Below are 15,483 nucleotides of genomic sequence, written 5' to 3'. Positions count from 1 at the left end.
TTTTCTCGACAAAAGTACGGCCAGTAGATTAATGTACAGTCTGCCTTTAATTGAAACGTACCTGGCGTCATTAATGACATGGCATCGAATAGGTACAGGCCGTATTTATAAACGTAAAATTAAGTATGGCCCGTACATTCATGTCGTACTTGGATGCCAAAAAATAGTGAGCAACTTTTTCCTACCTTCGAGGTACGATGCAAAAGGACAGATTGTACAATTAAGTACGATCCGTATATCTTTGTACGGTGGGAATACGGCCCGTACTTATATCGCTGAATTGTGAACTTCACTTGTTTCGCCCTTTGGCACTCCCTTTTCCTGAACATTGGAGTCCTAACACACAAGCAAACATCAAACAACACAAAAACTACTAAAACAACTAAAATTTCACACCAAAAATAACAAAATAGAAAAAAAAATAAAACCTTGGGTTGCCTCCCAAGCAGCGCTTGATTGAACGTCACGGCATAGAGGTGTTACTGCTTTACTTCGGGTTAGGAGCGTAACCATGCTTTAAGCGGTGCCTATCGAAAATTTTGTCACCATCAATACAACCATGGTAATTCTTCACCCTTTGGTCAATCACCTTAAAATTCTGAGTCCCATCTCCGAACTTCAATACAATTGCGTCATTGGGTGACATACTTACAAATTTGAAGGGCCCCGACATTTGGATTCAGTTTGCCCGGGAAAAGCTTCAGTCATGAGTTGTACAGCAGGATATCATCTTTTGGCTAGAAGTTTCTCTTGAGGATCTTTTTATCACGGTAATTCTTTATCCTTTCCTTGTACAAGGCTGCACTATCATATGATTGGTACCGGAATTCATCCATCTCATTAAGTTGAAACAATCGAAGCTTGGTTGCCTCCTCCAAATCTATATTTAGCTTCTTAAATGGCTACATGGCCTTATGTTCAAGTATGACTGTTAGATAGCACGCCTTGCTGATATGGGTCCGGTAGCAAACTCTGCACTCAGAAAAGAGTATAGCAAGGTAGCATCAGTACAAACACTATGTACTGGTAGGTATCATAGGCCGACAACAATTAGTTCACATATATGAAGAAAGAATCAACAAGCAGAGATGTAAGCAATCAAGCTCATTCACAAAACAAATCAACAATGAGATCAACTCAATATCAATGCCATGTACAAAACAACAATGAAGGATAGATGTAAGAGCCAATGCATATGCAATGTCTCAATACCTTAAACATGTATACACATGCTACGGATGGAAACCTCTACGTCTCAATAGTCATGACCCGTGGGTGACCCACGAAATCCATGTACACCCTCATCCCGGCAAGAAACCTCGGACAACGAGTATATCACCTTCCGCTCCGGTAACAACCTCGTATCACGGATTCTCATCTCTCTTTTACACAATCAAGAAAAGACCTCAGATGTTCCTTTGTCTTACTTATCATCATCACTACCAAGTCACAGTTCCTATCAATGCAACATATGAATGAGAGTGTATGCCATGCAAGATATCATAATCAATAATAATCATAATCGAAATCTCATCTGTGTCTAATCATAAGCACACATCACAATTCAAGCCTAATCTCATGATTCTTCCTCTTTCCAATGATAAGTAACATAAAAAAGAGAGATGAAAGCATATTCATGTCACAACATAGCAAAATAAGCCAACAAGCCCAATCACCACAACAAGGCGACAAGCCCATAGACAACCTAAACCAAAATACTAGAATTCCATCCCAACTTCATACACTAAGGCATAGCATGCTTTCCTCGTCAATATATAACTCCTATATATGCTTCACTAACTTGAGTCTAACCGAAAGGTAAACCGTAAGCTACCTCGATGCCGAGTGGGTGCCACGAACTATACAATACAACGCTTGCCCTTTCGAAGAGCTTCTGAATGATTGAAATCTATTCAACAACGCATTCGATACAAGAAATGGAGACTAACGATACCCATAAAGCTATAGTACTAATCGAATTTAAAAAAAAAAAACCTCTTTAAAAGAGGAAAATTGGGCCCACAAGGTCAAAATAGGAATTAAGGTAAAAATCAGTTCATCCATACTTAGAAAGTCCAATATTATCCCTCAATTGCTAATTAAACTCAATCAATCATCAATTTCAACTCTTAATAAAAAAAAACCCAAGTTAGTAAGAAATCCGAACTTTCCATATTCATAAACTAAGCAATTTAGAATGATTCGACATAGTAACTACTTAATCCAAGAATTCAAGACTAGGCTAAACAAGATTTTACAAAAAAAAAAAAAACAATTTCATAGCATAAGATTTCAAAATGACAACCTAGAGGTTACAACTTACTTTCCAACTAACCCATTTAATTCAACACAGATTCGAACTTAGACAATACATAAACATAAATGAAGATCAAGGGAACTTACTCAAAGATGATTCAACACTAAATGTTCTTCAAATCACCTCTAGACCTCTTTAGGGTTTCAATTTGGTGAACGGGAGAAGAATGGTTCGAATTGGGAAATAAAAGGGGAATCTGTTCGGCGGTCCCTACATACGAGGTCAAGGACCAGCTTACGCGATCCTGCCTCGGCGGATAACTTTCCACTTAGGCGGATCACATTAAATGACTCATTCCCCGAATCTGCAGGCCAAGTCCTGCTTGGAAGGACAACATAGGCGGAGACACTCCCGTAGGAGCAGGATACCAGAAAACCAGATATCTTGATTTTCACCAAGTTTCACCCAAAATCCCGACATCCATCCGAGACCTTCTGGATACAAACAAAGTATACAGACATGTAAAAACCGTGGCCTCAAAATTCCCAACTGAGGCCACCTTGACCCGGTCAACCCCCAAACGGCCAAAACCAAGTTTCCAACAAAAGGTACAAATGCTTCAAAAAGCCTCGGGAACCGAACCAAACATCCCACCAAGTCATAATCGACTCTCCAGACCTCATGAAATCAATAAAATTTCAAAAAAGGTCCGTTTACCCAAAAGTCAATTAATGGTCAAATGTTTTTCACTTTAAGGTTCTAACTTCCTCAAATCCTATCAAAACTCGCCCAATGACCTCGGCAACCATGTCGTCGATTCCCACAAGTCCACAAGCACTCTAACGGGGATAGAGTAAGGGTCAACTAGGATAAAAGGGGCTAAACGCACATAACGACAAAATGGTTCGTTACATAAGACACCAATTAAAAAACTGTTCGTCCTCGAACAGAGAAGGAAGCAAACGAAGGGAAGGTACCTAAGTCGGTGAAAAGTAGGGATATCTCTCTCTCTCTCTCTCATATCTGCCTTGGTCACCCAAGTAGCCTCCTCAATTGGTCGATGCTTCCATTACGCCTTCACTGAAGCAATCTCCTTAGACCTCAACTTCCTCACCTGCCTATCCAAAATCGCCATTGGCTCCTCGTCGAAGGATAGATTTTGATCGAACAATACTGAATCCCACTGAATGATATAAGAACTGTCTGAACGGTACTTCTTCAGCATAGAAACATAGAATACCGCATGATCACCTGACAAACCCGGTGGCAAAGTTAACTCATAAGCTACCTCACCAACACGACGAAGAATCTCATAGGGATAAATAAACCTTGGGATCAACTTGCCCTTCTTCCAAACCGCATCACACCCTTCATGGGTAAAACCTTCAACAAAAGCTGCTTACCAACTATAAACTCTAAATCACGACCTTTTCGATCCGCATACTCCTTTTGACAACTCTGAGCTGCTAGAATCTTTTCGTGAATCAACTCACTTTGTCTAAGGACTCTCTCAACAAATCTATACCCCAAGGTCTCTCCTCGAAAGCATCAAACCACCCAATCGAAGAACGACATCTCCTACCATACAAAGCCTGGAACGGTGCCATGTCAATACTCAAGTGATAACTTTATTGTACACAAACTCTGCCAACGTTAAGGATTTAGTCCCAATGACCACCAAAATCGATAACATGAGTTCTCAACATGTCCTCATACACCTGAATAGACCTCTCGGACTGACCATCGGTCTGTGGATAAAACACTGTGCCAAGATCCAACTGAGTACCCTACTCCTCCTGCAAGGTCCTCCAAAAACGAGAAGTAAACGGAGTGCCTTTATCTGAGATGATGGAAATGGGCCCTCTATGTAATCAGTCAATATCTCTGATGTAAATCTGTGCCAACTTCTCTTCATTGTAAGTCACCTGAACCAGAATGAAGTGCGTAGACTTAGTCAACTTATCCACAATAACCCAAATCGAATCAAACTTGCCCAAAGTCTTTGGAAGACCAACCACGAAATTCATAGCGATGCTCTCCCACTTCTACTTGAGAATGGGCATCCTCTAAAGCACACCACCTGGTCTCTGGTGCTCATACTTAACTGACTGGCAATTCAAACACAGAGAAAAAAAATTGCAATGTCCTTTTTCATCCTAGCCCACTAATAATGCTGCCTCAAATCACGATACATCTTTATTGTACCTGGATGTATATAATATCTGGAACTATGAGCCTCCTCTAGTATCAAATGAATCAATCCACCCACATGAGGAATGCAAATATGCCCCTTAATCCTTAAGACACCCTCACTATCAATCATGGCTTACTTGGCCTCACCAATCAATACCTTATCTTGAATCTTGCATAACTTCGCATCATCAAACTGTTGTACCTTGAGCCACTCCAAAAGAGATGACCTCGCCTCAACACAAGATAGAATCCTCCTAGGTTCTGAAATATCCAATCTCACAAAGTTGTTAGCAAGAGTCTGGACCTCCATGGCTAAAGGATGCTCCTCAACAACCAAACGAGCTAAGCTACCCATACTCACCGCATTTCGCCTCAACGCATCAGCTACCACATTTGCATGCTCGGATGGTAAAGAATGGTGATATCATAATCCTTAAACAACTCCATCCATCTACACCATCTCGAATTGAGATCTCTCTAATTGAACATATGCTGAAGAATGCAATGATCAGTGAACACCGCACAATGAATCCCATACAAATAATGCCTCCAAAACTTTAATGCGAAGACTACCACTGCCAACTCTAAATCATGAGTGACATAGTTCATCTCATGAATCATTAATTTTCTAGAAGCATACGCGATTACCTTGCTCTCTTGCATAAACACACAACCCAAACCAATGCGATACGCATCACAATATATTCTGAAGTCCTTACCCTCCACGGGGGCTGAAGTCAATAAAACCTTGAGCTTTTGGAAGCTCTTTTCACACTAGTCGGACCACTGGAAAGAAATATTCTTCTTAGTTAATCGCGTTAAATGCAAAGTAATGGATGAAAACCCTGTCACAAAACGACGATAATAACTCGCAAGGCCCACAAAATTACGAATCTTAGTAATTGAAGTAGGCCTCGCCCAATCTCTAACAACCTCGATCTTCTTGGGATCAACAATAATCCCGTCCATAAACACAACACGACCCAAAAATGCTACAAAAATAAGCCAGAACTCACACTTAGAAAACTTGGCATACAACGTTTTTTCCTTCAATAAACCAAGCACGATTCTTAAGTGTTTCTCATGCTCTTCCATACTTTGAGAATAAACCAAGATGTCATCGATGAACACAATCACAAATGAATTAATACATGGCTTGAAGATCCTATTCATCAAATCCATAAACACTGCGGAGGCATTGGTAAGCCCGAACGACATAACCAAAAACTCATAATGACTATAACGGGTTCTGAAGGCTGTCTTCGGAATATACTCCGCTCAGATCTTCAACTAATAAGACCCTGACCTTAAGTATATCTTAGAGAAGACCAGCACAACCAGAAGCAGATCGAATAAGTCATCCATGTAGGGTATCGAATACTTATTCAGAATAGTGACCATGTTCAATTGCCGATAATCGATCCACATCCACATAGACCCATCTTTGTCCTTCATGAATAGCATGGGAGCACCTCAAGGGGAAACACTAGGACGAATGAACCCCTTGCTTAATAGATCCTGCAACTGTTCCTTTAACTCCCTCAACTCGACTGGAGCCATACAGTAAAGTGGAATTAAAATAGGCCAAGTGCCTGGCTCAAAATTGATACAGAAATCGATGTCATGGTCAGGTGGAAACTAGGCAAGTCTACGAGAAAGACCTTCGCAAACTCACTAACTATAGGAACAGACTCCAAGAAAGGAGTATCTACGGTCGTATTACAAATATGAGCCATATAGGCTAGACATCTTCTATCCATTTACTTCTTTGCCTGGAGGTACGAAATGATCTTCTTAGGAGTAGGTCTGGGAGTACCCCTGCACTCCAAACTTGGAATGCTAGGCATAGCTACAGTGATTATCTTAGCATGACAGTCCAAGATCGCATAGTACGGAGATAACCAGTTCATGGCCAAGATAATATCAAAGTGTACCATACTAAGGATCACCAAGCCTACCCACGTATCATAGCCCATAAAAGGAACTACACCAGCTTGATAGACTCGATCTGCTACTACAGAATCTCCAACCGGAGTAGACTCCCGTATGGGCACATCAAGAATATCACAAGTCATATCCAATCGAGTCGAAAAGTAAGTAGACACATATAAGAAGGTAGAACCCAGATCAAATAAAACCAAAGATGCCTTTTTTATCACTGCCCCTACCAGAGTATCCACCTCTGCTAACTGAAGGCGTTGGAGTACTGGGAGTCTTAATTCTGGAACCCTTCTTAGCCCCACTCTGTCTAGGCCTGGGACACTCTCGGGTAAAGTGGCCCAAGTCGCCACACTCATAGCATCTAACCTCTCAGAGTTGTGACACAGAAGTTTAAGAACCGCTATAACCAGCATAGTCTACGGTCTACAAAAGAATCCCCTAAGAGTCTGCCCTGGACTATAACCACTATGCCTCGAAGGACCACTAGCTGAAGCCTGGAGCGCTGACTCGACGGGGCAACCAGGATAACGGTGGTGAGTCCTGCCTTACTAGCCCACACCCCAAGAAGCACAACAAATGAAACTGCCAACCTGACAGGCCCTCTTGTCGCTACCCGCACCGTGTGCTCGGAGCCTAGCAGACTTCACACTCATAGCATGATCCACCACTGACTGGAATGAAGACACTATGGCAACAAGTAAAATGCAACGGTAGTACCAACCCCCTGACGAACCTCCTAACCCTCTCAGCCTCGGTGGGAATCAACTGAACAGCATAGCGAACCAAGGAAAGGAATCAGGCCTTGTACTTACCAACAGACATACGTCTCTACCCCAAATTATTGAACTCGTCTCTCCACAAATCCCTCAGAGTACGGGGGATGTACTGCTCTAAGAAGTCCTGATAAAACTGGGCCCAAGACAATGAAGGTAACTCAGCTGGCTTACACTCGACAAAAGATCTGCACCAAATCTTCGCGTCCCCACGCAAATGGTAGGATACAAAATCAACCCCATGCGAATCAACAATACCTATCTTGTACAACATCTCATGACTGTCAATGAAATACTTGTAAGCATCCTCAGCTGGAGTACCAAAGAACTTCGGCGGCTCCATCTTCATAAATCTGGTGAACGAATCATGATCCCCAATGGTTATAGCTATACCGGCAATAGGCCTAGGAGCACATGCAGGTGCTGGGATGAAATCGATATAGGGAGCCATAGCAGTAGCTGGCTGCATCTTGGGGTGGGCATAGTACAGTATGGTATGGTATTTGAAACTTCGGCACAGTAATTTCGGTTTAAAGTTACTAAAAATGCTATAACATTACCGTATCAAAGTAGTTCGGTATGGTTCGGTATTTTAAAGTTCAGTTTTGGTATTTTACAGTACGGTAAATCGGTACCATAGTTTGTCCAACTTCGAATTATATATACTCATATCGTGGAGAATTATGACTTCTGCTACTTAAGAAACGTCAAAATTATTATGTACTAAACACCTTACACATGTAAAATATTCAAAAGAAAGTACAAGCAATCCCCTTCATAAATCAATTACACAAAAACGACATTTAAATCAAGATAGAGTAGTCAAAGTTCCAACGTTTAAACGATTAGTTTTCTAATAATACTATTTTATATATTTGTTAGTATTATAATACTAACATATATGAATTGTATATGTAATTATATACTTTGGTATTTCGGTATTTTCTTTATGAATACCGTACCAAAAACAAAATTTTTTTAAAAATGCACACCAAATACCATAATACTGAAATCACGGTATAAAAAATCTCAATATCAGTATCTACCATACCATGCCCACCCCTAGCTGCATCCCCCGAGTCTAGCCCTGCTGGCGAGTCTGCGCTTGCACTCTAGTCTGAGATCCTTCTGGAGTGGCTAGAAGACCACCCACAACATGCATCCCATAAATATAGTGCAGAATACGGACCATGGTGTCCAGGGGCATAGGAGTAAAAATCACCGCGGGCTGAGTCTAGGTTGTTCCCAACTCTCCCTCATCCACGAGCTCATGCTCAGGCTTATGCTCTGGTTCTAGAGATAAGGATATACCTCATCGCTGACCGACAGCAGAGGCCCTGCCCCAGGCTGGTGCTATGCCACGGCCTCTCACTCAACCTCATCTTCGTGCTCCGACCCCAGCGGCGACCTCGAGCACCTCCTCTTTCGCAATAGTAGCATGGGTTCTCACCATCTATGAGAGAATAGCAATTAAGTCAGATACCAATTTGAACATCCTAGATATCAATTTGAATAAAGTAGCACGAAAGAATGAAAGAATTGGAAGTTTCCTAAATGTCCTATAGCCTCTCGCAGATAAGTACGGAGCTCATCATACCAATCCGCAAGACTCTACTAGACATGATGTTCTACTTACAAGACCGAGTAACTTAGGGCTTTGATACCAACTTGTGCCGACCAAACTCGTAGGTCGAGCGGGCTGTTACACCTCGCGCTTTTAGAGCATGAGCACGCCACGTATTTCACTGTATTAATGGAGTATCGGAGATGTCGCATGAAGTTTTGAAAGGCACAAGCCATGGGAAGTACGTAACAATAAAGTAAAGGATGAATTACGGTCTCGTAAGTTGTAACCGGGAAGGAAAACCTTGGAACCAAAGGACATGACCATTATCAAGTATGATTAATGATAAATATCATGTATGGAGAGTTTTGAAAGATTCTGGGACCAAGAAAATCGAAGAAAATAAGTTTGTCGAAAATTTGAAAAATTTAGCAGAATTTTTGGATAGAAATTTAGCCTATTCATAAAGCGAATAACACGAATTTTTTTCTAAGGTGTAACATGAAACAAAAGCCAAAATTGAAGTTCAGGAAGTCTAGTTTCCAACGCAACAAACCGTTCTTCAAAACGACATCGGATTAGGGAGTTGTGGGCATTTCACGATAAGCCTCCAAGCTACCAAATGGCTCCCCACGGGCCCCACATGGAAAGTCGGTGGAACCGACACTCAAGGGGTATAAATACCCTATTATTCCACTTTTTTAACCATTTACACTTCTTGAGAGTTCTAGACACATCCATACACTTCTCTTAAACACTAATAACCCCTTAAATCAAGAATTCAACAAGATTACACCAAACTAGTTCATAAAAAGTTATTGTTCTTGTTTCTACTTGATGTTGTGGTGAGTTTGCTCTTGAAGAAAGTTGATATGGATAAATTTCTTCAAGTATAAGGTATGTTCTTCATCTTATCTCTTATGTTGATTTGATTTGAAGGTTTAGCAAGTTTCAAAAGTGAAAATAGTTATGAAGGAAAGGTCATAAAGTGTTGTGTTGTAGTTGTTGACTTTATGGACTGTTTTGAGCATGTTGTAGCCGTGTTGTTGGGCTAATTTCCATGTATATGGATGGTATCTAATGTTTTTGGTGTGTTGATTAGATTATGCTCCTTGATTGGGAAGAAAGGAAGTATATATTGTTATTGTATGTTGATAAACATCGTGTGGGATATTTTATGGAATATTTTGGTATTGATGATGATGTTGTTGGTGTTAGTGTTGTTGTTGTTATGTTGGTTGTTGGTATTGTGATTTTGGGCTATGGATATAAACAGGGGAGATGCTGCCCGAATTTTGGCAGATTCTAAAAGGGTTTAATTTGAAGACTTAAGATAAGCATATGACGATAAGCCTAACAGTAGTATGAATTCTCTTAAATGTAGATTTACGAGCTTGGAAGGATAAGCGTTAAGTAGTATCAGACCAAAAAGGTATGTAAGGCTAAACCCTTTCTTTCTAAAGGCACGACTCTTGTCTTGTGAGCCTATACATGTTTTCCATAATATCTTTAGTCCCAAAAAGTTAGAAGTTCATAATTCTCAAAGTTCTTATGATGCTAAGATAGATGTTTTCCATCATGAAAATGATGATGATGATTCCATTTTTGGAGACTCCAAATCTTAAGGATTTGATGCTATTAAGAGATTATTGAGCTTATTTCACGATTTCCTTAATTTTATTCATTATTATTGATCTCACCTTATGATAGTTGTCCCTTCAAGGTGAGATATAGTGATGATTATTGTTCCATAATATAATCGGAGGCTACCGACCTTATGTCACTCCGATAGAGTTGTGGCTTTTAATTGGGCTCTCACGCACGCTTCATATATATGTGAGTATTTTCTTTCACACCGCGCCTTAATGGCCGGGCAAGATACTATATATATATATATATATATATATATATATATATATATATATATATATATATATATATATATATATATATATATATTACCGCACCTTAATGGCCGAGCAAAATAACACTCTGCCTACATGGCTACTAGTGGGCGGCGTGAGATGATTACCCTGGACGCCGGAGGCCCAGACGCGGTCTAATGATGATAGGCGGTCTAATGATGATAACACCGTGCCTATATAGCCACTGTACCTATATATATATATATATATATATATATATATATATATATATATATATATATATATATATATATATATATATATATATATATATATACACACACACACACACTTATAATGTTGATTTAAAAAGTTAAAGTTAGCATTCATGGTATCCGCCTTATGAGGCAATCAAATGTACAAGTTATCCTTATCTCATGTTATGTTCCAGATTTCTTGTTATGTTATTATTTATGCCTTACGTACTCACTACATTATTTGTACTGGCGTCCTTTTTGCCTGCAGGTAGACAAGTAGACGGATCTGACCCATAGGAGCTTCATCAGCAGAATCTCAAGAGCACTCCATTTTCTTCGGAGCTGCAGTCTATTGGTATTGGTCCTTATTGTCACTTGTATTCAATGTAGAAGCTCCTAGACATATGTGAAAAGTTAGACGTTCATAACCCTATCAGTTCATATCGTTGTACAACATTTTAGTAGCCTTGTCGGCTGGTAATGATGGGCATAATTGTTGAAGATTATATAGAGATGTGTCGTTATGTTGTGATATATGTCCTTACATATTATGAAATTCATGAGTTATCTTTATGGTCCACACAGAAATGATTATGAGACGCATGTTTAGAGGTGTTCGGTGTGTTAGCTCTGGGTGCCCATATGGCCCTCTGGTTGGGTCGTGACAAAAGTGGTAACAGAGCAGTTCGTTCTAGGGAGTGTCTACGAGCTGTGTCCAGTAGATTCTTTTTTATGGGTGTGAAGCGCGCCACACTTATAAACAAGAGGCTGCAGGGCATTTAGGAATGATTGACCTTTCTTTCTGATCTTAGATCATGTCGTAGAGCTAAATCATAGGATGTGATGTCCCTGATTCTAACCCTAAATGTTTTGATTGTGGATAAGCAGTTGATTATGCCGCTATGAGGTAATAGAGGAGAATTGAATTTGATACTTCGAAAGGTATGTTTCCTGCCTTACTGATATTGATAGACTTTGATATAAGAACTTGAGCTAGCTATTACAGGTAATTGGGATCGCTCCGTGAGGCATCGGATGTGTTTTCTGGGCTATGTGCAGGAATGAGGCAGTAAGAAGTATAGAGGAAAGTCTGCCAAAGTTATTACAAATTGAATTGTTTGAATGTCTATGCTATAGAGAAAGAATGAAGGGAAACTGTGACAATCGGCTGTGTGGTAAGTCATGATTGAATGAACCATTATGAGACACTTTCAAAGAGAAGTTTTAGAATGATTTTAATTAATTTAAGGGAAGAACCCTGGAGGGAAAAAATGATTAGTAATTAAAGGAGTTGAAATGAGTGCATTCGAGATTTCGGAGAATTGAGATTTATTGAAGATATAGGGAAAGTTGACACTAAGAATTCAAATGCAGTATTATGATTTATAGATTAGATTGTTAGTAAAGGATAATGAAGATATATTGATATGGAAAAGGAAGTTAACGAGTAGAGGAAAGTTTTACTCAAGAAGTTTATATATATATATATACACACACACACACATAAGATCAGGACGGGTTGATGACAGGCACACAAACTCATTTTTTCAGACTTTCCTACGTGATGTGAGTTTACATTGGGATTCAGAAGTCACCAGTCATTCGACTTCAAAGAGATTCTGAGTATTTGATAGTTGGTACTATTCTGAGAATTATAATTGTCACGACCCAACCCCGTAGGTCGTGACTAGTGCCCGATCTGGGCACCCAAACCCATCTATCAAATGTATTCAAATATATAGCAGAAGCCGACAAGGCTATATTCCAAATTTAGATAATTTCTAGAAAATTTCGGCAGAGTTTCCTTTGTTTTACAGACTATCCAAAATAGCCCTGTACACAGCAAACACCATCAAAGGCCACACAGGGCTAACAAAGCAACGTATAAACATATGCGGACCGGCCGCCTCGGCGTATGGGATCGCCCAAACAACATATACACATAACCATACAGAAAGACCATAACCCACAGACATGTCTACAGGCCTCTAACGGACATAACAGAATCATATAACGGGACAGGGCCCCGCCGTACCCCAAATGACCATATGTACAGAAGATGAAAACAACAGAAGATATATACCAAAATATAAGCTCCGGATCAACAGGAGCACTCCCAAGTAGCGGAACAGGTGTCCTAAGCCGGTGGCGTATCAAAAGGAGCGTCTGTACCTGCGGGCATGTAACGCAGCCCCCCGAAGAACAGGGGGTCAGTACGGAAAATGTACCGAGTATGTAAAGCGGAAATGCAACAAATAAAATCATAATCAAGAACAGAGGTAGAGAATGACAACTGTCAGGATCACAGTCAGAGCCGGAGGTACAAAGATATAGATAGCAGAATCATACTCGGAGTCGTAGATCCAGAATAAGACAGACGGAGCTATAGTCAGGGTCCGAAGTACAAAAGGTGAATACCTTATCCGAGACCTCAGAAAAGTAATGTCAAAGCATAGATGATGCATGCCAAGTCGTATAACATCATATAAACATATATAACGTGTCCAGGCCCTCTGATAAGGGACTCAGTCAATGAAATCATGTATAACAAAATCATATATCATATATGCAAATAGCGTGTCCCGGCCCTTTGTTAAGGGACTCGGTGGTGAAATCATGCATGTCAGAATCATGTACTGTGTATACATAACATGTCCCGGCCCTCTACTGCGGGTCTCGGTGGATAATCATCATGTGCCATCCTGGCCGCCATCCCCGTATCATCATCTCATAAATATATACAAATAACGTGTCCTGGCCCGCAAGTACGAGGGACTCGGTGGGAAATGCAGAGAAATGCGCACGAGATCATGTCCTGGCCCGGGCTCAGTGAAAAGACATACTGTGACTTGCACGAACAGAGTAAGGCAGAAACATATGCATATAAGTCCAGACTTAATAGACAAACCAAATGATAAGTCTTAGGATGTACCTTTCGTAACCTGCGACGGATTATATCAAAGCAGACTCCCGAGATTGTTCGTACATAATAAATATACCATAGGGTTTGACTGAATAGTCAGAATGGTCGTTCCTTAACAAATGGGACTGTTTAAATGACAAATCATTTCAAAGGAGTCGGATATTAGTCATAGTGTGTATGGACGCCCTCTTTGGGGATGGCACGATTCATTATATCAAATCATGTTTCTAAGGTCATAGCACATATCAAAATGTAATATAGATTCATCACATTTACTATCTGACAGACGGAACAATAATCAAAAGATTCTTTTAAGCACTATATAGAAATAAGACAAATAAAGCAATAGTAGGAGGTCTCGGAATCTACGGGCCCACCTCGGGTCAATCGAGGTGGTAAACTCAAATTATGAATCATAGACCTTGTAGAGTCCTTCATGAGAGTTTTAGGGCATTCCGGTTCCATTTATGAAAATTGCATACTTATAGGTCAGTTTGGAGGCAATTTAGGAAAAATTGATTCAATCTCACTAAAGGATTTGGAGCAAATTTCAATCTCGTAATCCGAGGAGCAGGGTCATTTCCAAGGCTCGCGTTCGAGCCTACTACGTTTAGAACATGCCAAAGAATAAAGAGCAAAGCTTTACATACCTTGGTTGCGCCTTACGCTTGCCCAATCTCAATTCCCGTTTCGTCCAAAAACTGCAAATGGTCACATTTACCAATTACTATTCATGAGGCTTAAAAATTCTATTCTTAACCAATACTTGCCTATAAAAATTTGGGCAGCATCTCCCCTATACATATAGCCTCCCCGAGATTCAACTCGGCTCAAAGCAACCAACAACAACCCAGCAACAACCTCAACAACATCAACAATCACAATATAGACTAATTAGTCCTCCTTCCGACATAGTGCAATAACTCTCATTTCCAACTTCGCATTTCCAACTCAATCTCAATATTTTCACATTCATTAAGATCATTACAATACCATTCGGACGCATATCATAACATTTCTACAATATATTCACAAAATATACAAAACATGCAAACTTTCCATCAAAGCCATGATTTATCAAATTCTTCTAATCTTTAACATACAAGTTTATAACACATTTCCACCTTCCAAGTTCATCAACATTAATCATAATTTACACCTTAACCACTTCTTTTTCTTAATTTCATATGATCATACTAAAACAACATACTTTCCGACAACAACTTAACAACAAATTCTTTAGCTTAGCTTAACTCATTATTTTTCCATCTACTTTACAAAATCATAGCAACACAATGAACATACTAAACAAGATTAATTCATTTTTCCACCATCAACACAACACCACACGGCTACATTCCATATTTCCAATTTCCGTCGAATTCATTCAACTTTCATTTCTAATACAATTTCCACCATCACTAAAACTAGAATACAACATAAAAATTCAACTCATTACATCAATACACCAACACACACACACGGCTCCATACACTTTTCACACACATACAATTCACAACACACAATTTCTTCATACTTCTCATTTATTTCATAAAACCATAACAACATAATCAACATACTAACAAGTTCAACAATTTTTCCTTCATATAACCACTTCCCACGGCCAACACACCAACACACACCACACGACCACCACATGTATGCAACACTTCCATAATTCTCATGCACTCTACATATACTACAACACAT

Source organism: Lycium barbarum, chromosome 5, assembly GCF_019175385.1.
Source record: "Lycium barbarum isolate Lr01 chromosome 5, ASM1917538v2, whole genome shotgun sequence".
NCBI classification, from domain to species: domain Eukaryota; kingdom Viridiplantae; phylum Streptophyta; class Magnoliopsida; order Solanales; family Solanaceae; genus Lycium; species Lycium barbarum.
Note: the sequence above shows the minus strand (reverse complement) of the source record.